Below are 25,295 nucleotides of genomic sequence, written 5' to 3' on the forward strand. Positions count from 1 at the left end.
TGAATCACCAAATACAGCGTTGCCTTCTTCTCTGTATATCTGTATTTGCATAGGGTACAAGAGGGGGGTGTGCTTTGACCAGGAGGCAAATACCATTGGTAGTCTAATCCCACATAAAGTACTAAGTACTCCAGCTAAGCAAAAGATATCTTAACGAAAACCAACCACTGTGAGCTTCTTACAGTGACATTTAATGATGGCCCCTTATTCTCCAGGCAAAAGCAGTTTATCTGCAAAAAGAGAATTCAAATTGACAGTCCTTTTGAAACTCTGGATGTCTGCGAGTTAGCCGCAAAGGACGCGCTCAGAGGGTGGTTATTTACAAGAGGTATGCTAAGCAAATTAGATTAGAATTAGAATACAGTACAATCACAGACAAGCATTGTGTGGGATTATTGTGTCAGTGGAGCCGCCAACTGATAAAGCTTAAGCGTCACCTTTCAGCACATATCGGCGCATAGCTGTGCTGATTTTAAGTGTAAGTTAGCTTGATACTATAATTAGTTTTAGGATGGCTGACAGGCCTTTAGCAAAGCTAGCTGGAAATGCATGAATGTAACCGTACAAATGAAAAAAAAAGTCATTTTCATAACTAAACATCGAGTCATAAAACTGTATATTGATACTTTTAATAAGGTATTTTAATTTCTAAATTTACATGGCTTCACGTGTCACAATGCAAAATTAGCGGATCAAAACAAAATGGCGGAAGCAGTGGCGTCAGCGCCAACAAGCATGAGGGCAGATGTGAACTAAAACATACATGATTCATGTAACTGTCCTGGCTTTACTTCTGAATTGTTAATATTTCTACTAATGCACGTTGAGCAACTACTTGCAACATTAGTTCTGAGAATGCCTTACATACCAAAGTATAATTGGTACAGCTGCGTGAAATCTTTGAATCGAAAAATGAAAGTGAATCGGAAATCGAATTGAATCGGGCCCTCGTGTATCCAATCAAATGGATTTTGGAAATTTTAATCGATGTATAAGTCTTACACACTGAGCCCACCGAATAGCTGCATCTTCATTCTTCTTTTGAGATGACCATTTTCATGTCATAGAAGCTGTTTTTTTCCCACCGTGCCATCGCCAGGCATGAAGGCCATTCCCGAAACACATATTTACCTTTTAGCCACTAGTGTTGGCGCTGTCATTGACCAGCAAGCAAAGAAGCAGTGATGGAAAAACAAAAGCTGGTTTGCTCAAACAAAACAAATCCATGTGAGGTTGTTTAGAAACTGCTGCCTTTTTCCCATTCCGACTGTGACTCGGCCACGATTTCAGCAACCATTCACGTATTGAAGTAACATGATGAAATGACAGCACTGGCACTTGCATCAATGAAGCAACTCCTTTTGATCATCTTATAAGACCTTTTGATTACAGTCGATGAAAAGTTCCTGTCTTGGATTTGCTGAGAGAGGAAAAGCTTAAGTGTGCCAAAGGTTTCCCCACGGGGACCATCAGCGTGCTGAGTTTTAAAAAAAAGATTTTATGGAAAAACAGATTAGGTGACTTGTGCTGTGATGTCAGTGGCCCCAGTTCTGCTTTTCAGCACGTGGGAAACGAGTTGTAACCATGTTCGCCATACCCGCAATAAATATCATCTGTCATGTGCTGTTCTCAATACAATGGCTGGGAAATCGGCGTTGTCTTAAATAAGAAATGAGACAACTTGACAAATCAAATAAAGGTCGTGCGCTGCAGAATCCTTGCTTTAGCACTTATTTGGGTTAGGATGTAAATCAGTGCGGTCAAAGAATTCCGCCCAGTTTGTCTGCACGAAGGAGTGGAGACATATTGTTTCCATTAAATTGCTGACAGAATGCATATTTGTCATCTGTGCAGTGAGCGAGTTACAACCGAGCCGCATTCTGGCAAGCAGATGGACGCCAAAGAAAAGTTCTACAAGTGGTTTGAGAAATGGATTTGACAATTTTCATCATTATAAACCACAAAACAGTTGACTTCCCCCCGCCCCTACGATTGGCTATGGACACGGGGAAGAGAACAATCGTTTTGAGGATTCAATCAAATGCAGGATTGAACGTGATACTGGTGTTCATTCTCTGATGAATCAAATTAAACTGGGAGCTTGAGAGGGAGGAAACAAAGCGCACAGAGTTCATTACATCTTTGATTTCCACAGACCAAAGGTTGTGCAAATGAACGTGCGGCAAGACAAAGCCATTATCCCCAGAGACTGACCGCAGAGCAAACCGCATGTTATCAATTTTGATGAAATTGACACGTCCTACATTACAATGTGATTAAATTCTGACAAACTGTCAAACCGCCCGCGTGATCGCTCAGCTCACCGTTCACTTAGTAGTCCCAGAAGCGGACCGGTGACTATCGCCATTATCACAATCATCATCGTGCATGACACGGGGCCTTCAAATGTGACGTGCTTCACAAATAGTCGCGCAGGGGATAATTCTAATGCTCATGTCTGCGAGCGATGTCATGCGATAACCATCTTGGCGCCTCATGCTCATTGCTTATGCGTACAGTAAATGAGTTGGCGTGTCTTAAAGAGATATACATTGTATAGCAATCACAACACAATAATAGTTTGCCAATGTGAGCTCACGAAATACATGTGAAGAGGCGACGGCGCTCAAATGACTCGCTCGAGTAAAACGCTCCAGTGCTTGCAATTACAAACGAACGCACACAATTTTGCAAAGAACTAATTGCAGAGGCTTTGAAGGCCATTTCGTCACGTGGATCTTTGTCACAAGTCGATGCAGGATTTTGGAGAACAAAGCCAATGGAATTCTGGCTTTTCTTTTCCAATTTGGATAAACCAATGCACGAACAGGAGGCATGTGCATCCTCTTGGCCCAGAAACAAAGCAGCAGACAAAAGGAGATGAAGCTGACGGCCGCTGGAAACCACGATTATGCTCTGCGATGGCATTTGAGACTCTCACTCGCAGGCGCCAGACATTGTGCATTTTCGGAACCATTTGCGCAACCGCAAAATTCTACAATCAATTTTAAAATTCCTGAAGGGACAGAGTAAAATCTAAAGCTGCTGAGATGTCTAAATGCTTTTATTCAAGCTAAACAAAGCCAATGAGTCAGTTGGTGGGTTGCATTCACAGCTATCCACCATTATGCTTTTTTTTTTCTTCTTTTTTTTTTTTAAACTCACGTGCCCTGTGCCACACTTCCCGAAATACCGGGGAGTCTTTCTCTAAAAGCTCTTCACGATAACAAAACGAACCAACCCGAGGCTACACAGGCACCGCTTCTAGTGAAAGGCTGTGGGGGGGGCAAGAAAAAGTCTTAAAAACAATGTGAGCAAGAAAAAAGAAGCCTCTTCAAAGCGGAGGATTAGGCCAGCTGCCAAAACACGCAATGGGTGTGTGTGTGTGTGTGTGTGTGTGCATTTGCCATAGCACGTTTAAATCAATACGTGTCAAATTTCGCTTGAAACACAATTAACTTGCGCTTGACAAAGAAAGAAAAGCGTAAAAACACGGTACAAAAGACAAGAGCAACGTTGCCCTTAAAAGCTTTCAAGCTTATCTACTCTGACAGCTAATGTGCCGCTTGACTTGCACGGGAAAAGCAAAGATAAAAAGCCTACATTTGCGCGCGTGAAAATGTCGTCTCGTAGCGTCAAAATGCGTTTGGTGGAAGCGTCGAGCTACTGTTCTTCTTTAACCTGCATGAGCCCCGCAACCATTCGACCTCCGGCAAATATCGGCAGAGTGAAGTAATTAAATGGTTGCTGGTGAAAGTCTGACTCAAGGATGAAGGCATCGCGGTTTTTAAATGGATGACAAAGTTGTCTGCCAACCAGAGACAAAGAAATCCATTTAAAAGCTTTTGCGAACGCTCCGAGTTGAGCTGAACTGTTGCCATGGTTTTCAAACTACAGTGCGGTTATGTTTCGCCCCCCCCAAGAAATAGCCGCCCCATATTTGTTCCATATCACTCACACACCTGTTAGTAGAAACAAGGTTAGCGATAAACGAGGGCAAGAGTCCTATTGATCCACGTCACCATTTTTGGGGGGGGGGGTTAATGAAGAAGTTCTGCCTTCCAATTTGTAAGAGACGAATATTTCTCGTAGGACTACTCCCTTTCACATCTGTGACTGCAATTTTTTTCATTTCTGTGTTGAAGCAATTCAGCACCATCCCACCAGCCAAATTAAAACGGTGCAGCTACTAGTTGTCGTCTCCCGTAATGCACACAGGATTACGCTGCATAAAAATGACAAAGTAAAGTGGAACCGCCAGAGCATTTTTGAATTCAGAGTAAATTGTGAATTAAAACATTGACTGTACTCTCCATAAATAGTTTGTGATGATTAATTATTGTTTTGAAATCACTGTATGAGACAATTTAAGGGCTTGTAACCAATAGAAATATTTGCAGCATTCAGACCGGATTTACTAAGATGTGGTAGCTGATCTAATGACATGTCACAAACCAGAGCTGCGTCAAATTAAATTGGTACGCTGCTCGTTGTGTGTTTTTCTCGAGTAGGATATGTAAATATATTCAATTTGGCATGCACAACGTGATTTTTGAGACGAACAACAGTGGCTGATACTGTTTCTTTAAATAGCATGTCAGAACGGCACATGTATACTGATAAGCAAAGCGGTGCCAGCATCGCTCAGATTTCTGAAATGGCAAGAAAAAATGATCACAACCGATCGTCTATTATTGCAATTTAGCGCCCCCTATATGGGATCTCAGCAGTTAACAACATGAAGTGGGCCTCTCCCGTAAAAACATGGACACAAATGCAACGTCAGGTGTCAGCGATTAGTACTGGCATGAGTCCGACACAAGGAGCGTCCCCTCTAATGTGTATTATCTACGTTAAGGGAGCTCGGCTGTGTGACTGGACTCTTACTCCCATGTAATCAGCTCAACCGAGTGGGTGCAGAGAGCGATGTGTGCAGCTGCGCTTTATTATAGACACAATGAGTCCCAGATTAGGGGAAGTGGATGGGGGGCGGAAGAGAAAGGGGGAGGAAGGAATGGGGGGGTGGGGGGTCTTGGAAATGACTCCAAACACATCTGTCCTCAGTTTGTCTGAAGCTATAACATAACAACCAACCACAAGCATGACCATGTACAAATCTGTCTCCGCTTGGAAAAGACCGCCTGTAAAAACGTTTCCAGACCTTGTTTTTTTTTTTTTAATGTGAGGAATGATGGAATGTTGTGTCACCTTGCAGTGCCAGCCACGTTCATCGGGGTCGCAAAATATATCAACAGCAGTGGCACAAACATCAAAAGGTTTGGTCATGCTGTTCATCTTAAACGCTACAGAGTCATCCCCAAGTGAAACGAGGCGATTATTTTGGCTTGTTCACGACTCCCCGTACAGTTGGGAAGTGGAATAGAATTACAATCCACTGTGGTCAATATGAATCAAAAGTGCAAAAGTTGCATTTGTTACCTGATAAGATGTGGTCAGAAGCAGGACATGCTAGACAACAACACAACTAAGTACCTTCTGTCTGGAAATAAAACATTTGCATGTCTGGAAATAAACATCGTCCGATTCCTTTGGCATTCGGCTATGTTGTGCAAGCGCTTATTTTGATCGTAACACTAGCAACAAAGCTTGGCGCTCAACTACCGTCATTATTGACGGCTGCTCAAGTGGGTAGCCTTGACAGTATCATATTGTCGTTATTTTAACAAGGTAACCATCAAAACAATTGTGTTGGCGCCGGTAAAATGATTGCATTGTCGCTTTAGGCGCGATAGCCGCCCGATTATGCTCTACTCTCAGGCGGGACAGCCGCAGTGTCATAAAAATGCAATAAAAGCATGATACCTCGCCGCGCGTCACCCTAATCAAGCCGCCGAGTGTCGAGCAAGAGATGAGAGGCAGAGCAGAAATGGGGTTCTGTGCTGGGTCAGTCCTGTCCTATCATTCTGCTTCAGTGGAGGCTCTCAGGGAAACACACATTTGTGTGAGTTCACGGTATGTTACTCCAACAGAGACGAGACACACCAGAAGGACATTGCGCTTCCATTAGAGCTTACTGGAAAGCCATTCTATCTCCCTTTTACACGCCTTATGCACAAGGAGTGATTAAACATCAAACTCTTTCCGCATAATCCGCCACCAACTCCTGATATGCCCTCTCTGTTAGTCTTACCTCATTTCTTCCACTGACAAACTCATTCTTGACTATTCTGCATTAATCCCAGACTAAAAATGTTTGATGGCAGATGGGAAGATGTTTCTTTGTTGCAGATTCTGCTAACAAAACAGGAAATGCTCCAATGAGTTTGACGTCATGAAGACAGAGGAGCGTTGATGAATATGGAGATTCTTTGTCATTACAAAAAAGAATAAAAAAACGTTCAGAGTTGGACAAATATATAGTCGGCACGCACATTAAACAGACACTTCTTCCTTGTTGGAAATGGTTAGGAGGATTAAATTGTTCCAGGTGGTCTGATTTGCTCTTCAAGCTTTCGATTACGAGAATTGAGCCTTTTCTTCTGAGCCGCAGAACACAACACGAGGTCTGTGACTAGTTTTGTTTCTAAATCTCATGCTAATTGCGGGCTGTTATCCTCACTTGACCACAAAATTGATTCAAGATTAGCGTTGGGACGAGAGTTTCTTTCCATAACTTCACAACAGTGCAAAAATGTTGGTCCCCATTCATGTAGATTTGTTGTTTTTGTAAAGCCATTATGATGTTACAACTCTAAAAGGCCACAGAGTAGAGCGCAGACCTTCACCAGGGCTGAACATGAAGTCCAAACAATTCATCATGTTTGTGAGTTAGCAGGCTAATTCCTGGTGCCAGTCTCATTCTGGGATTGGACGGCTCCAATGGGATTGACTCACATGATGAATAAAATAGATTGCAATATTATTAGTTGTGGAAAGGTAATTGGTTGTTCATGCACCATTCCTCTACATAGTTTTGTGGGCAGTGGTTTTTGTCTTCATTAGTGTAAAAACCTGCTGTGAAAAAAGGTAATTAAAAAAATATTGGAGGAATTTAAGACTACAGTACTGTAATTGGGGGTGTGGAGGGGGGGCGGGGTGTATCTTGACTGTTTTATTGCGACATGTTCATTCCAGTACAATGGCCGCATGAGTGGTCACAGTTTAAAATACATATCCAGTAATTTGGATGTTGGGACAGCTAAATGACCATTATTAACATTTGCTTGTACTGTCTTGCTGAACAGTCATTGTGCGCCAGCGATATGAGCAAGCTCAGCTGGATTGAGATTCATGCCTTAATGTCATGATTGCGATGATAAAACTATTTCCAGCACTCGTAAAGTTTTACTTGTTGTAATATCTTCAGAGGTCGGGGCATGACTCGTCTGCTTATTAGCCAATGTGATCTTCCGGGACCACACCGTCGAGATACTGCGACACGGACACTAAAGATGTGCAGCCTTTATAACTCATATTATATGAATTCAATAATCTGCAGCCCTGCATGGCTGTTGATGGGGAGCTGTAAAACAAACTTTAGTATCCCAATGTGTTGGAAGTGCTAATGATCAGTGGTGAAGGCGGGTGGCCTGTAACTCATTGTCCATGGCCAGCTCGCTGCCAATCTGGAGTGTAATTCCGCAAAGCCTATACGGGAGCATGCAACCATAAATAACATTCGTACAGCGTCAGCATTGAACCCACCCGCCGCCAGCTCATTCTGCTTTCTTAGACAAACCTAGCGAGCCGCTTTTAAGGAATATTCAACAACGGCACGTCATCAGAGGGCAAATAATTAGTCGGAGGAGGTCACGCTTTGGTGAGCTCGATGAGATGGGCAAAGAGACCGCATAGAGGCTTCCAGATCACAAGACTGTCTGTCAGCCAGCTGGGTGTGTTGATGCTGCGCAACCATTTCAAGTCTCCACAACATATGGTCTGAATCACATACATCTGAATTGTACTGAGCTTTAAAAAGGCAAGGCCCAAAATTAATTAAAACACATCATAAAACGTATTTTGCCTTGTAAAGATACCAACACATAACTCAAATCAGGACTTTTAAATTCAATTATAAATCCACTCACACTTGGACATAAGTCACCACGACAATTGAAGTCCCAACCCTCTAAAAATGTTTATTTTGAGTGAAAACAAAGCCGTTTGAATTATATTCAGCCATCAATGCCCATTTTAATCCACACAAGGCGCCATCGTGGTTTACAAGACATCACAGTATTAAGTATAAGCAGCTCACACAAGCAAAGCAAGCCCCCCACCACCTGCTGCACAAGTAGACACTTACAAATGCATCAAAATCCTGCCAATGCTCGGTCCTGCTGCGGGACCCGACGTTAAAAACACAAAAGGAGTGATCAGTCATTCGTCGGAACAAATAGGGGAAAGCAGTGAACAAATTCACTAAGTGGAGACTTTGCCCTTTGGCAGAAAAATGACACCCACAGGTTCAAACACGAATGAAACCACACAATATTCCGGTCTTGTCTATTTCTATATCTTTGGAGTGAAATCCAATGTTTAACTCCTTCCTGAAATGGACAACCGATACGCGCCGATACAGTCTGGGAAAGGGCGTTGTCCATGAAGCTCATCGCGCTGCTCCATCTTATATTACACATCCCCCCCATCCTTTGTGCACAGGGACAATAACATTGCTTCGGAGGGGAGGGGAGGGGAGAGGTCTGGTTACCTTACCAACCACTACCACAACATATGGAAGGAAGCTCCATTACGTGACAACAAGTCTGTCTTACTGGATTTTTACCTTTGCTGCTTAAGTGGTTTACGGCTGTTCCTCGTATAACATGTTCCAGTGGTTTCAGGACGAATATCAACACGCTTAGTCAAAGTAAACAATGTGCATTTTGGTGGAAATAACAGTCTCATCCTCCTTGTTTTTTGCACACATTTACATAATGTAGGCGTCGAGGGGTCAAAGAGCATTCCCATCACAAATCCCTTTGAGCGAGGTCTCACATCAGGCATGAGCTGGCTGCTTTTAGCCTAGCGGCGAAAATGGAGATTCTGCTCCCTTGCTGCTTGTTTTCCCACTAAGCCTGTAGCCACACCTCTACTATCAGCACCGAATTTGAAAGCGAGACTCCTGCAACCTGAAGCAGTAGAACACCTATCCGTTTTCAGACCACAGACAGGGGAGTTGCAAAAGAAAGAGCAGAATGGAGTTGGGGTGGGGAACAAGGTGCGAGTATCTGCTTCATTGTATCCCAGTCCATGAGAGGGGAATAGAGGCGACGGAGTGGAGGAGGGGGGTTCGGGGGCCTTCCTTCTTTCAGCCGTCGTATTAAAAGAACCATCTATCAGAATCTGGGGTCGGTGTTGCCTCTGCAAATTGGCAAAAACTAGACACTTCTCCACTGCGCTGGCCAACACTACGGAACACAGAAAGTGTAAATAAGATTTGCATTGGCAGCATACCAACGAGGTTTCAGCGTTCCACCAAGAAGCATGAATTAAATTAAAGACAATGTGGGCATAGAAGACAATGTACGTACACGTTGCTACCCAAGTTTATGAACGTGTCTACAATCACAATGCGCAGCAATTTACATGCAACTGATTTGGCTATTCATTTAGAGCATAAAATGAATGTTCCGAAAATCACGTGAATGAAGACCGCTAAGGACTAACAACACTAGATATAACTTTAGGCCTGTAAGCAAGTACATATTAGGTTGCAATTCTGAGCTCAAAAGGATAACGTGACAGCTGCAGCGACCCGGGATACCGGGTAACCTGGAAGCACAAACATTTGTCTTTCTGCCTTGCTGGAATCCACATTAGGAGGTCATCAGCATAGCAGGAACCCCAAGATGTGCTCCCATAGCAGCTATGAATCAAGTTTTACTGCCCAAACACAAAGACAAGATGGGGTGTCCAGAGAGGCGTGGGCACAGCCATGCATGTAAACAGTCAGACACTGCACAGTACAGTGAATGTGCCAGCAACCAGGTCGATGTATGAGGTAGTTTGGACTCGTAGCAACCTGGAAAATGTATATGATCTTGTAAATAATATTGGAATGTTCAACGTCCACCTCAATCCAGCGAGGCTCTTCGGCTCAAGAGGACCATTGGGAGACAAGCTTTTAGGGTCATCTCAGCCAACGGCGAGGGAGCGAGGCCCAAGGGTTGCGTTTAAACATGGTCAGACAGCTGGTGCCATGAGCTATGACAACAGATCATTCTTATGGAATTCAATTCGCTTTTTTACGGCGATACAGCTGTGGACAAATTGTGGCGCTCTTCTGCTAAGAACATTAAAAGCATTGTTTTATGGGTCTACTCTAGCGGCAAGCAGGTCACTTTAATGAGGGACAGTGTCCAGCTCGTGCTCCTCCTCGCTTAAAAAGCCAATGCTGGACCCTCAACCACATTAAGGACATCTGGCCCCTTCTTCTACAAACATGGCCTGTAATGATCCATTACAGGCCATGTTTGTGCTTGAATTTATAGTACGAATGAATCCAAATCCACAATCCTGTCTATCATGGCCGCATTAGATTATATGAGACAGGAGGCCCATCAGACCTAATAAGCCTTATCGTTTCCAGAGAATGACGGTTTATGCCTCCGCGATAATACCAGTGCAGTCCAGTGAATTAAACAAATGAACTATTACAATTAAAGTGGGGAATAACACAAAACTATGAACATCATTAATGATATATTCCAAGCAGGGCACCAGGAAAAGGCAATTATAAATCACTAATGGTATATTGTTGGAGCCAAATAAATCTTACTCAGTCTTGCCCGTCTACAATCTTGCTCCCGAGTCTTCTAGAGGGGAGGGTAAGGCAGTTGCCCCTGACAACCTATTGGCTTTACCCAACTTGAGCCCTCTTCATTTCGGTCTTCTTTATTTCGCTCTCTCCTCTCTCTCTCTCTCTCTCTCTCGCTTTCTTTCATTTGTGGCTCTCTTGCCTTTATTACATCCCCTCCCCCCTCGCGCCTCAAACCCCAAACGCGTTATCCATGTCAAATCCATTGGAGACAGCCGGAGGAAGTCAATATGGAGCCAATAGATTCTCTGCTGGGACTATGTGGAACTCCCGGGGCAAGGCAGGCAAACGCAAACTATGACGAACGGCTCAAAAACATCTGTAGCACGAACGTTGCTGTTGGTTGCTCTGAGCAACACTGCTGAAAAATTAATCGCAATCAAATGTTTTCTTACAACCGAGAGATGAACGATGACTGTTCACTATGCTATTTTGACAAAGATCAGAGGGACTCAAAACAATTCAAATTAAAAAAAAAAGAAAAAAAACAAGGAACAATGTGGTCATATTTGTTTTGTTTTTTTTTAATCACAGTTTAGCATTTACATTTCTTAAAATTCCTTTTCTTTTATCAATTAGACAGACAGACATTTTAAAAATTCGGTGAAGGGAAATGAGATCGTCACAGCGTCAATAGTCGAAATTAAGTAAAACGGAAAACACCAAAACAAAAGCAGCATTGAGGATGACCCAAGGAAAACTAACATCTAAATGAAGAAACAATAGGGATATATAAGATCCTGCGGTTTAGACTGGCTGAGGCAACAAACAATTAGATGTGCAACAATTAATTGAATAATCGACAACTAATCGATTATGAAATTATTTTTGATAAAGTAAATCCTTCAAGTATTTTTTTTTTGCTACTACTTTATGTTAGAGAGGCTTGGGACAATGTGTTCTTACTTTCGTGCCCTTTTGAGTTAGATTCCCTCCATAGGAATGGAACTATGTCATAAACAGAGGAACTCCTGAATAGCGACATGACATGCCGACATTATGTATTCAAATCCAAGGGAGGAACCAAATTTCCATAATGGGCTGTGTGCTTCTAAAATTGAGTCTGTTTTGGGTATCATAAAAGCACAAAACCATGAATAAAGTTACAACCGTGTTATATGGTACGAGTCACACTTGACCAAACAACCACAAAGTCAAAGCACCATAGTTCATTCTAACGTGTGAAAACAGCCTAATAAATATAAAACTATATATACACAGTCAAAATGAACGTTAGCAGCCAAACATTGCGGACCCCGAGGGAGGGACGGAGATGCCACAAAAACACACCGAGCATCGTGCCCTGTTTTACAATCGCAATTAACACCTGCCAACATCCTGTCATGAGCTGCAGGTGTGAGGAGAGCAACGTGTGACCTGATGAAAGACACACCACCACTGCGGTGCCAAGCAGTCATTTCCCCTCACTGATAGTCCATTCTTTATTTAGCATAGCCTAAGGAGGTTAACAATCCCGCACACCGGCACAGGAGCTAAAAATACAACATTACCAAGAGTGCGGCTCACTCGCCACATATTCACCACACCAAAATATTTAGTTTATTGCCCGTCTTCTATACGATACCGCTTCTCTGGAATTTAAACACACGTGAGGGACATCACAGGTGGAAGCATGAATCACCAACTGTACATGTCCCACTCCGACTGCCCACCCAGTGGCAGGAAGTCTGGAGGAGACAGTGAATACTAACAATGCAGCCGAGTGTCTCCCGGGCCCTCCTCCGTACAGCAGGCACAGCGTGGAATCCTAAATGAGCGACTTTGACAGAAAACACATAGGCTTATCGTGAGGGTGGGGGGAGAAAAAAAAAAAAACGGAGTGACGGATGAGCAGGAGAGGAGGCAATGAATTTAGAAGTTGAGGGAGGGGGTCTAGTTATTTTCTGTCAGCAGCAAGCCCTTCACGAACAAAGGCTCTTTCATATTTCCTGTGAGCAGACTCTCTTGAATCCAGGAGGGAGGCTTTCTCCTTGGCACATAATTTACTCCTCTTATGCTTGTCCTCCCGTCACTGTTTACGAGGACCTCTTTGAATGTGCTTGGTCATGCTTGAATACAGATATGTTGGTGCTAAGGCTTGATGCGAAGATGTTTCAGAACGATGACTCCACGTGGTGTCGGTTGGTAAGGAGTGATTATTTATTTATTTTTCCGACCTGATTGGCTCGAGGCCGCCGATCGTAACGGTTAAAACTAATTCATGTGGTCCAACGTGGAGTTGGGCCGAGACTTGGATTCCGAGATTGTGACACGAAACTAAACAATAGCCAATTAGGCAGCAACATGAAGCTTGCGCTGTTGCCAGACACAAACAAGGGAGCAACCGATGGTATAATATGGCTCCTAAGTCGTTCACTGCAACAAAATTGACAAACAGGAATTTTGCAGTTGCAATGAATGTAGTAACCAGATAAGGTAACCAATTAGCCTCTATTTTTCGACCACGACCTATCGCAGGTCAGTCTCGTTACAACAGAAATCTAGTTTGAAGGAGGCGACGCAATTGTCGGTGGAGATAATGCGTGCAATGTGCTGCGTTGGCCGTCTCAAGTGCACCCATGTCATGCGTGAGGTCTCGTTTTGAAGATGTTTCGAGTTTTGTGTGTAACCCGCTTCAGTCATAATATATAGAGCTAGTGCTCCACGTGCCAAACATTTGCTTTGCTCCAAGCCAGGGGAAAGGAAGCTGTGGCAAGCTTTCTGCTCGCGTGCTACCGCCCTGTCTCATATGATTGAAAATTGTCCACCCAGCTGTCCATTTCTTAACAGATGAAACCCACTCTGATGGACAGAGAACACGCCAACCAAGCCCCCGCCTCCCCGACTCATTCCACACAGCTGCCCGGGTTCACATGCTCAGACCCTTTGGTGGTCTGGGAAAAAAGGCATGATGAGCAGCTCAGAAATCGACCTTTAAACTGTGCAGCTCACAAAAAGTGGTTAAACATGAAGTGCTAGAGGAGAGGAAAAGCACAAAAAGAGCTCTCACTTGAGCATGTGTGCAGCGTCTGGACCTCCTCTATTTCAAACAGACACAAATCAATGTGGGTGCAATTGCATTCTCCGAGCACGCTGCAGACAGAGCAATATACGAGTGGCCGGATCAGAGGTGAGGCGAGAGGCGATGGTGACCGTGGCCAAGTTTTGGTCGGAAAAGTCTTCCAAGACGTCGCTCGTGCATCTGCGCCCTGTAATGTGTTCAACAGCTCTGTAGCATGACGGCATAATCTGCTGGATGATCTCGCGCTATTAAAGGCAACACGATCATGCCTCAAAAACGTGGCTGAGTCATGTCTGCTCAAGTCTTTCATTGCCAACGGACATGGAACATAACAAGGAACTACAAATACATGTCACGTGAATTTAGCGACGGTTTGAATTTGATTCTAAGTGCTTTCATTTCATAATAGGATTGGAACATAATATCCACATTGCGTTATATTGTATTGTTGTTTCACACAGTACATGATCAATACGCCCGCAACGGATATCAATCCTGTGCCCAACGATGTGCACTCACCGCAGTTGGACATTAAATGTAAGGTGACTCGAAAATAAACAGTTTCATCACTTTGTTTTTAAGTGGTGTTTCTCGAAGTTTTCACGTACTCAGCTAAATGTAAACGGCTATTTAACGCAGTTGATTCTCTTTGTCATATTTTTTCATGCTGTTTCTTGACGTTTTCACTTCATTTAAATGTAAACAGTGATTTATCGTAGTTGATTCTCTTTCTCGCCATATGTTAACGGAGTTTCTTGACGTTTTCACCGCTGCACTTAAATGTAAACTGATTTATCGTAGTTTGTTCTCTTTAGCGCTCTATTGTTGTACAGTATATTATCATGAAATATTGCGATAGTATTGAATCCCAAGTTACTTGACAATTCCCACCTGTGACTTCAGCAAAATTCAACACTTGTTATGCTTTATAATCTTCTCGGTATTTGTTGTATTCGCATACATACCTGGATGTCCTGTTCAATGCTAACACAAAGGTCGATTTTGTTGTACTTGGATTTGCATGATAAAAATCTATTGCTGAAATGCCAAAGATCTTTTACAGACCAAAATACAAGGTTTTTCATTGGGCGCCAGCCTGTGTATTTCAACACACTACACAAACGTGCTTTCATTTGAATATGATACAACGCTGAATTACAATAGCAGATTTCAGCTCCCAAATGGAAAGCTGGCATTCTATTAAACCAAACTGTAAATCTTTCAACTGCCACATAATAGAATAATATGTGCTGGTGTTGCCTGTTACAATCTCTCAACACGGAGTAACCCTGACAAATGCAGAACAAAGCCGTGTTTGTGCCTTTTGACCTCATCTCCATTGGCCCACACATTTTTTGGTGGGGGCATTCAAACGGGTTCGCCACAGTCGTTTTTCCGCTATTTATTCCATAAGATCTCGTTTAAAAAGACAATGTGGACAATTAAAAAAACTGATCAAGTTCACATTTGGGCAAATTTGACTGCTTTGATCTTTGATTTTGTTGTCTTTTGGATAGTTTGGTATTAGTGAGCGCATGCCTTAAGTATATGTGCCGTCTATCAGCTGCCGCCCACTTTATGTCCGCAGTCTCCACTTGAATGCAACATCAACTTTTCTGGTCCAAAATAGCCCCCACGCTCCTTATGGCGCAGTCACCCCCGGACACATTCCTCCCTTTTTTTTTATGTGCTGTATAATTTGATGAGTACCAGACGTGCTGATGAATCCGGCAAACAAATGTGCGCGCACACACACATAAGCTCCCATTCTCCTTGTGCATTAGCCTTTTGCTGCATATAAACAAACACTTCAACTACTCCCTCTAAATTATCATGGCTGAAGCAGCATAAACGGTCTGTGTGTGCGTGTGTGTGCGTGTGGGTTCTTGCTCACTAATTGAGGTTATGGCAACATCCAAAGCACAGCATGAACAAAGCAAAATGTACAATATTAAAAATGTGCTTTTAAGTTTGACCTCACTGGGGACGTCCTCTAATGGCAAAAAGCATTTATAGAGTAACTTCTGGGTTTTTAATTTTTTTTATCTGAGGCTTATTTCCACTGGGGTAGTGGTGCTCTTCACAAGCAATGCATCAAGCAAAGATATGCTTCTCCAGAGTCAATAAAAGTGGTCAGTCAAGCCCCATAAGGGGCTGCTTATGATTACGCAAGTAGTGGGACTATAAAAAAAAAAACCCAAAAGACATCATGGCATGTTGATCCAATATAAATGCATGCCTTCCTAAACCCCCGCCAGCTTTTTACAGGCGGGGGAGCGCTAAGGGAGGACAAGGCTGCAATAACATGAGCTCAAATCTTGTCCACCCAAAGCTGGCTCTCCGGCCGCCTACATGACATTCTTTTCATGTTTCGTTTTTATTTCCAATGCTTATCTGTCTGATCGGATCCCCTGTTGCATTACATCTACAAATAGACCACATGCTAAATAAACCGCAAAGACAACCTCGCACTGAAATATTGAAACTTGAAGCAACTGAATGTAAATCTAGACAACATACTTTTTGGGGCTCAGAGCTTGCAGCGCACTGATCGATCACAATAGCACCTTTTTTTCTTTTTTTTTTATCTGCACGCAGATAAGATAACTTGGCTGAGTTCTGTATAGAAGCCCGTTTTACGCTAGACCATTTTTAACCCCAAAACGTTCAACTTAGAGACTCAACGTGGAATTTACGTTCCTGTCTTTACACTTGGCTGCCCAAATGCTGGTACAGACACACCACCACGCCATATTCACGCAAATGTGTTTGAAGTTGCTTTTGCAGTTCCCGTGGACAGGAATTATATTTCACGATGTTGTCCATACGGCAAGAAACTAACATTCCCATTCCTACTACCTCATTCTTGTGAAACCATACCCTGTTTTACTTCCAGAATGAATTCATTTAACTGTGATTGAAATGAAAGTAAAACCAAACACTTAGCATAAACTGACAACTAAGCCTGCCCTCATCATAATGACAAAATAATTTGTTTTCAGTGCATGTCTAGCTCCCTCTATCACTCGGGACAGGCGTGAAAGGTCAATAACCTTGGCACGCAGCCTTGCTATGGTTAGCAACACCATAAATGAATGTCTGAGGCCGTTATCCCAAAACTCTTTAGCTTATCTTCTACAAAGGTCACAATGCTTAGAACGCTTAGTGTGAGGGCGACAGGCCGAGATTGGGCCTGTAGAAGATGGAATGTTGGCCAGCATGCGGAAAGGTTGACGGCATGGCATGCTGGTGATTCTTGTTGAGAAAACGTCACAGTGGGGTGAGAGTTCAACAATTGTAAACGGTTGTATATCCAAAGAGGAAGTCGAGCCGTCCCCCCTTGACGGTGCATCATAAAACACATCTATGAAACGGTATAAATGTTTTGTAAGATTACTTTTTTTGCCTCTGTGAAGCAGTGATTTTTCTGCGAGCCTTTTATGGTCTTGACTGCTTCACCACTTTCTATCTGCTTGTTGTGTTACCTTTTCAGTGCAACATGTTCACTGATGTATGACTGGAGGAGCTATCGATCATGACAACCCAACATGATTTTATAAACTTTGCTCGCATTTTGTGTTTATGTTTCCGAAAGGAAATCTACTTAACCAGTGTTTAGAAATTGATTCTCAGCAACCTGTTTTTTTTTTTTTTTAAACATAACACATACAACATGGGAAATAAATAAATAAATAAAAACGTAATGCCAAGGAAATTAAATTTCTAACATAGTCGCCTGGCCACAATTGAAACGAATGCGCCTCATTTTCCGGCACCACATGCATATTTTCCAATCTCTCAAGGTTATTTTATGTGAAGCTGTATGTATAAAAAATGTTCAAACATCCCTCCTGTGATTATATTATACCCTTCCGTCAGAATATACCCCACCCTTCAGCCTCATTCCTGCTGAGCCGGCAGTGCTACAGGAAATAAAGTGGCGACATGCCGCACGCTCTTTAATGCCTCAATAAATATCGACAGAGGCACTGATAGTATAAACTCAGACAACGTGGGCCACCGAGCGATATGTTGCTTACTGCCGCGGTGTGCACTCAAATTGAGGCGAGAAATAGTTTCTGGTCAATCATAATATCTGTATACTGCGCTGGTGTCGGCGAGGTCTCGTCACAATAGATCATTTAAGACATGCGTTATCGGGGGCTGCATATGCTTGTTTAATGAGTGAGGCAGTAGTTTTTGGGAGGTCATCATGTTGACAATTGGGTAACTTTCTGCTTGAGATCAAACAAAATCGCTTGTTTTACTTAAATTCATAAAGCCTAACTCCAAGAATCTTAATGAGAAGAGATTGCAACTTAAATCTCACATTCTGCGTACGGTTTAAGAAACGAGGCACCAAAGGTCATTTGAAGACGTGAACTGACGACAAAGAATAAAGGAGTTTCATCCTTCCATTACTCAATTAAATCACATCCATCATGGGACGGACAGGAGCAGCCGGAGCTCCTCCATTGAGAATGCGTGGTCGGGGGAAGGGGAGGGCAAGGAGAGAAGGATGAAAGGAAGATGCATGCACAATGTCACGAGATACAACCTAGTGAGTCATCAAGAGGCGAGTGTCGAACGAAGCGCTGGTGCGTTGAAATTGAAGCCTCTGCCGGGAACACAATAGTCGGCGTTGCCCGCGGGGGGTCGTCGCCTCTTTGTGAACATGGTTACTGTATCTGGGTCAATCAATGTGCCCCGGCTTCAAATTTCTCTTTTTTGTCAGAGACGTGATGGCGAGCCAATTTGTGTTGTCTCGTCATGTGCCAGTGTGAGGTTTTTGAAGTGGGACTTTTGAGTCTGGCGTCGATTGGTAAAGCCAAACATGGGTGTGTTCTAGTTTCTATGTGTAGCCACGTGTATTATTTAAGCGTTGCTTCTGGTGTAACCAATGTCAGTCATTTAAAATTCTGTCTACTGGGCACAGCGGTATGTACGCGACACTCAGTATGTACGCCGCAACCATCCATCCATTTATCCAACCATGCCGTTCATCCTCACAAGGGTCACGGGGCATGCTGGAGGCAACCCCAGCTGTCTTTGAGCAGTAGGCGCGGTACACCCTGAACTGGTTGCTAGCCAATTGCAGGGCACACGTTGACGAACAACCATTCACACTCATGATTCAGTGATCAACTAACCTACCATGCATGTTTTTGGAATGTGAGGGGAAAACCCACGCAGGCATGGAGAGGACATGCAAACTCCACACAGGAAGGCCGGGGCCGGAATCGCACCCTAACCGGTCGGCCATCATGCCGCCACGCCCCAACCACTCAATTAAAAATATTCCCCTCAAGTTGAAAACTTTGTAATCTGCATTATGCTGCTTTTTTGGTATGAGCAGCTCTGACTACTGATGCAAATGCTTCAGTTTTTCCAAAAAGTGGCACAGTTAACCAGTTCAACATAGAGCTCAACAACAAAAATCATGAACAGTACAACACAATTGAGGTGAGTTAACGCGGAGCCAAGAATTGAGGCGAACGTGACGTTCCAGAGATCGTGAAAGTCCGCACATTTGCTGCATCGTTGTTTACGCCGCAGGTTAGTTACCAATTATAGTCTAAGCCGCACCAGAGTTGACTTGCAATAGGACCATGGTCCAAGGATCAGATGATAACATTTGCATGGGATCAATCGAACCACACTATCAGAGCAGTTGCACCAGAGTTTGTTTTAACCAAAGCAAAGCTGACAAGTGTGAGGGCGGCTTTAAGAGAAGAGCGGTCTGCAGCCAGCAAATGCGACCTTGTATAAAAAAAACGTAAAAAAAACAACACAAGTGAGCTTGAATATATTGCCTACTGCACCGAAGATTTAATGAGACAGGAAACATAATGGGTACGGGGAGTGGCTCCTTCACATGCAAGCTGATGGAAAACGTAAGAACTTTCAAGGCCCTCTATGCTCTGATTCCGTTTAACCTAATGAGAAGAGGAAAAAAAAAAAAAGGGCACAACGGGGAGATAAAGAGGGGTCTAAATCGAATGTCAGTATTGCAGAATAAGCAGCCGGGTTGACTTGCAGAACAGGGGTTGTGTTGTAGACAGGATCCGTGAAAGAGATATGGAGTTGTTTGCTTTAGCGGCCCGGGAAAAAAAAACACACACAGCTCTCCCGCGGAAGAAAAATGGCTCTGAAATCTACAAATCAGTCACAAGAAGAGTAAAGAATTATCTCAACCCTGATGCATTCTCTTCTTGGATGCAAGCTGGCATTTTCTGAAATAGGATTTCACTAGTGAAGAATACGGAGCCTCGTTAAATGGAGGCATATGTGTAAGAAAGTCAGGTCAATAGTTATTTATACATGACCTCGTTGCATTTAATGTGATTTCACCGTTTCCCATTAAATGAAAAATATTGCAAAAAAAAAAAAAATGCTCCTTCAATCCTTTCATGTATGAGTCAACTTGTGGCGTGGACAAATTAACAAGTCATTCCAGTTTGACTGGACCAAGGTGTGATCTCAAACCAAATAGGCTATAAACCAGAACCAACATCCTCACAAAACCCACCATGCCCCCCTCCCCACCGTCACGACATTACGTGAAGGAGCAGTTCAATGAGAGCCTTTCAAGTCTGCCTGTGAATCGACTGGAATTGAAATTCGCATTTGACAAACATGGCGACACACAAGCCACATTACAATCGCATCCAGCATTACCGCCGTCCGGTATGAACACAGAAGCAGTATCGGAGTCACTCGAGCGGAAATGAATGGCGGGTAGCCAGAATGAGGTTGTGAAGTTTAATATTGGACACTTACGTCCCTGCCCTGTTAGGTCAAACCAAATTGTCGCCGGCTGACAAACATTAACTATATGAAAGGCGAAGGCCAGATCTGCTGTTCAGAGTCTTATGCATCAATTTTGCGGGATCTCATGTGGAAGAGGAGGAGGTTCAACCAGGTAGCGTGTACGGCTTTGCATCGACTTGAGGCAAACAGTAAAGATTTCCTTTGATTGAGGTCGTATGGGTCAAATTGCCTTTACTAACCCTTGGCTATAGCTGTGTCGTCACTGTTTGTGCCTTTGAATTGAACAAGCTAATTATATGCGAAGGACAAACCCCCACCCCGCCCCCACACGACACAGATGACTGCCCAATGTCAGACACTGCGAGGTGCCAATAATGGAGGGCACGGCCTGCAGCTGATAACCGCGATATGAACAGAGGTGATGAGAAGTTATTGGCGCCATGTTCGCGCTCTACGTTGTTCTCGTAATGGTCTTAAGGCTTGGTGCGCCTGCACATAGCGAGGGATTATTTTCAGGCAGCCTCCAGTTAGCTAAGAACTTCCAGCCTAAAAAGGTCAGACATAAATAAATTATGCCTTATCCCGCCATGCCACCCAGCAGGCTCAGAAACGCACCCGGCAATTAGCCACAGATGGTTGCGCCAGCTTTAATATGCTAACGTTATTATTATTATTTCACGATTACACTTTTGCCCTAGGACTGCTATGGAGCTTGTGAAAAAATAATAAATTAAAAACAAAACAATGTGGTGGCGGCGTGTACACGACTCATGCCTCTCAAAGCATCCAAGGTTATTTTCCACAGATATATTCTGCCAGGATTCAATCTACTGTCACAATTTGTGTTGGTTATCTAGGCCATGGCGCTCCCAGGAAGAAGAAGAGAAAAGATTCTGTGACGGAAGATGAAAATAAATTTATGCAGGGTGAAAACAATAAAAAGAATCAAACCTATTCAACCCAACGCGCCAGTGATGCTTTCGCTGGGAATTGGAGCACTGCCTTCATTACATACATATTGATCACTGTAAACAAAGAACTGCATGTATTGATTGACTTCCGGAAAGAAAAATAGGAGAATGAAGGCGATGGAGTGATGGTATGCGCAAAGTGCACGTCGTTAAATAAAAACAAATATGAGATGTCATTTGAGGGGGAGGAGGAATGGCCATGGGGTTGTTGTTACTCGCCATGTCCGACGATGACAGACAAGACATAAAACGCTGCAAGAAGCCTCGGTGGTTTATGATGATGCACTTTGTATTTCGCACCTGTGAGCGCAAATTTGAATTTGTACAATTTTGCTTGTGTCTGCTAATGTACCGATAAATCCCTCACAACCTCGCGCCACGGCTGAACGATATGTTATTGGACTGATGACTAAATATGAACATTAAAGACATTATCGCAAAATCAACCGTTATAATTTCCCCGGAGGCAGTCGCAAATGTCATTTCTACGCTTAAATATACCACTTAGGCCGGCCAATAACACTCCTTATCGTGGATCGACAGCTAAAGCCAGCCAATGACAAATATCCTGAACAGCCGTACAACATCCACAGCGGGGACATTACAAAAACAAAACTGTGTGCTTAAGATAAGGTCGATGCAGACTCTGCACATTCAATGGATTTAGAGGCAAAAAAATAAATCGTCCTCCATTTTGGATCAAAACCACCAACTCTCCCCCCAAAGCCAATTTTCAATCATCGTAGTTTGTGAGAGGTCCAATCCAAGGCCAGACACTAACAAGCTGGTGTTCCTCAAAGAGGAATATTCAGATGAGATATTTTCTTCATCCCTACCTCGAATGTGAAGATTCCAACACGGATGTCAATTCAACTTTTTACCATTTACTGTACATGACAATCACCTTGTGAAAAGCGCAACGTCAGACCTGTTCAGCATTCCCAATTCCGTTCAAAGACGTTTTTTCAGACACATTGAACAGGAGACCCGAGAAAGCTAGCAGCCGGAATTCTGCGGTTTGAAGTTGAGTCTCGCGTGTCTGTACTTTTAGACATCTGTTCATCTGACTTCTCTTTCATTGGTGTACTGTGGGTGAACCCGGTGGTTAGCGTATCTGCCTCACGGCCGAGAGGTTCTGGGTTTGAGTCTTGTTGCAGATTCTCCTGTGACGAGGTCGCATTTCCCGCACATACGCCTTCCTGCTGCATTTGAAAATAATATTCTTATATTCATTGAAGACTCTATGTTGTTTGTAGGTGTGTCTGTACAATACGCATCCCGCTTTTAACCCAGTCGGCTACGACAGTCTACAGCTCACCTCGACCCTGAACAGGATAAGTGGAGATGCAAATATCTGCCGCACTTGGTCTGACATGCGGCATCAAGCCGTACTCGCCCGGATGCGTGACTTTGTTCGCTCCCTCGTCCGTCCGATCATCCGGACCTGACCACGATTGCTCAACTGTCACGTGCAGTCCACGAGTAAGAAAAGAGCTTGAGTAGTTCGATGAGTACTTGGCCCAGTTTACAGGACCGGGTCGAGCGGGGTCATGTCTCACCAAACACGGGGAGGCCCCCCCTTTAAACATCTAAGTGGCCACAGCTGTACACGCGGCCATCAGAATTAATGGGGCGCAGAGTACAGAAACAACTCAAAAACGGTGCTCAGTTCGTGTCGAGGGTTTTGTGGGGTGGCATTTTAGTTGAGTTAAATGTTATTTTCGTGTGTAAACAATGCAAAGACAAGCAATTTGACTTGATGATAGATTAACAGAAAATTCTTGACGGCAGCACATGTAGCACCACGTTCCAATTTTTTTCATGGAGCCGGCCAAATGTAGAAACCCTTTCTACGCCTCATGACACCCTTACATAGAGCACTTGCGGTAATCCAAAATCAGGCACTTTAACATTACGAAATCTTGCCAAATGGAAAAAAAGTAGAACGTATGAAGGGATGCAGAGAAATGTTTAAAGCACAATGAAGGCTTTTGGCCTTTTCATTAACCCAGATTTTAGGGCGGGAAACCTCTGCTGAATAATGCTCCGACTGACACACTTTCTCCGGTTTTAAGGCCCCATCTGGATCCAAAAGGCACAATGCACATCAGCTCTCACAAGACACCAGAATTCCACTGAGGGGCAAACCACCCGCCGGCACGACCTACCTGAAATTGAATGCCGTTTTGTTAAACACGTCGCTTAATCAGGACACTACAAGATAAGCTATCTTTGTCTGTAAAGAGCTTTTTAATAAATAACTTGCTTTTGGTTCTTCTCTATTCATTTATCAGGCCAGAGCAAACATTCTATGCTTTAAAAGGAAAGGTCATCTCGACAGAGAGCTTGTCACGGTTTTGCATCGGCTAACAATGAACACTACCTCCTTTTTAACCGGACTGGACAGTAGTTCTCCCAAAAAAAAAAAAAAAAAAAAAATGGAAGAATTGTCCTTCCTGGCTATTCTTTGTGCCGCACTGCCAACTAACTTTGAAAAAAATGCATTTTTATTGAAAATCAATATAGCCTCACTTGGCCGGCTGATGGTTAAAGTCTAGAGGACGCCCCCAAGGAATGTGATTAAATCTTACAAGCAACTGTGCTGGCTGGCCAGCCACCCTTTGCCAACATCAAATCCACAGGAAGTCTTCAATTTAGTGCATACAATGCGCACTGTTTACAAGTGAAGTACCACCATTTCCACCTTTTTTTTTTTTTTTTTTTTTTTTTAAACACACCTCTGGCTGTGTATTCCCTGAAACTGCCTCAAAAGGACAGACTGCAATTAGACGAGACAAAGGTGTTTAACGGCTCACTTTGCTTTGTAGTTTCCAAGTGTTTGAGTTACGTTACTGAAACTTAACACAGACGATCGCGATTCAAATGAGTAAAATAGCCAAATAGAACCGTTGGGGGTGGTAAAGAAAAAAAAAAAAAAAAAAAAAAAAAACAGGTGACCTGAATGGAGCGGGAGCGCCGGTCTAATCCAAATGCCTCTTAATGCTTTTAATTCGTCAATGAGGGCTTTCCAGGTGACAATTGGCCAAGCTAATGAAATGCGAGGACACATGCCAAGCATTAGCCTGCTCCACCGTGGTCCGAAACAATATCCAAAACAGCATGGCTAGGGCAAAATTGAAAAACTTGGGCAAACTCTTCGCACCGCGGGAGGGCTTTTTTTGTCTCCCCCGACACACGGCAGGAGCCTTCCCCTGGAAAATGCACTTTCATTAACATCATCTCACGCTGCTGAGCTGCATCACAATGACACAGGAGTGCCCCTTCTCTGTCAAGGAAATCTCCAGTACAACCAGCCGCTGTGGGGGGAGGGGACGTTGGGGTGGGGTCGAAAATAAAAGGATCCTGATTACCCCCGGTCACGGCTCATCCGCAAACCGGCAGAGGCAAATCCATCACCTGCAGGATCAAACGGAAACTTGCGCGCGGGGTAAAGCTCAGTGAAAGCGGCGGCAGACACCCGTCCAAGCACTTTTCCTCCCATCTTGTCATTTCTGCCTCCCTTCCTCCACCTCTCTCTGAGTCACACCAACAGCGGTGTGCAACTTTTCGGCACATACTGTGAAATCCAACACAAGCGTGAATGTTTTCTGGCCCAGATGACCTCAAGGCTGTAACCTCGCTAATGGCACACTCGTGTTATATTCCGCTTTTATTACTGCCTGCAAGACCGATGTGCGGCTTCACAGTAGCTGCATCCTTGTTAGGTCAGTAATAGCAGAACCGGTCATGC

The 25,295-nt window shown here is 43.6% G+C and overlaps 1 protein-coding gene and 1 long non-coding RNA gene across 2 annotated transcripts in view; one reads left to right on the plus strand and one right to left on the minus strand.

Annotated features, from left to right (window-relative positions):
• LOC148326383 (uncharacterized) overlaps positions 1-23,747 on the plus strand; it is a 111,201-nt gene extending 87,454 nt beyond the window's left edge. The window contains exon 4 of the long non-coding RNA XR_015846172.1: positions 23,620-23,747. This is a non-coding gene — a long non-coding RNA (uncharacterized LOC148326383). The remainder of the gene's footprint in view (positions 1-23,619) is intronic.
• Positions 1-25,295, minus strand: part of cdh2 (cadherin 2, type 1, N-cadherin (neuronal)) — a 53,918-nt gene that overhangs the window by 25,235 nt on the left and 3,388 nt on the right. The window lies entirely within an intron of this gene.

Source organism: Idiotropiscis lumnitzeri, chromosome 12 (assembly GCF_059441095.1).
Source record: "Idiotropiscis lumnitzeri isolate Australia: NSW breed Sydney's pygmy pipehorse chromosome 12, RoL_Ilum_1.0, whole genome shotgun sequence".
In the NCBI taxonomy this organism is placed as follows: Eukaryota; Metazoa; Chordata; class Actinopteri; order Syngnathiformes; family Syngnathidae; genus Idiotropiscis; species Idiotropiscis lumnitzeri.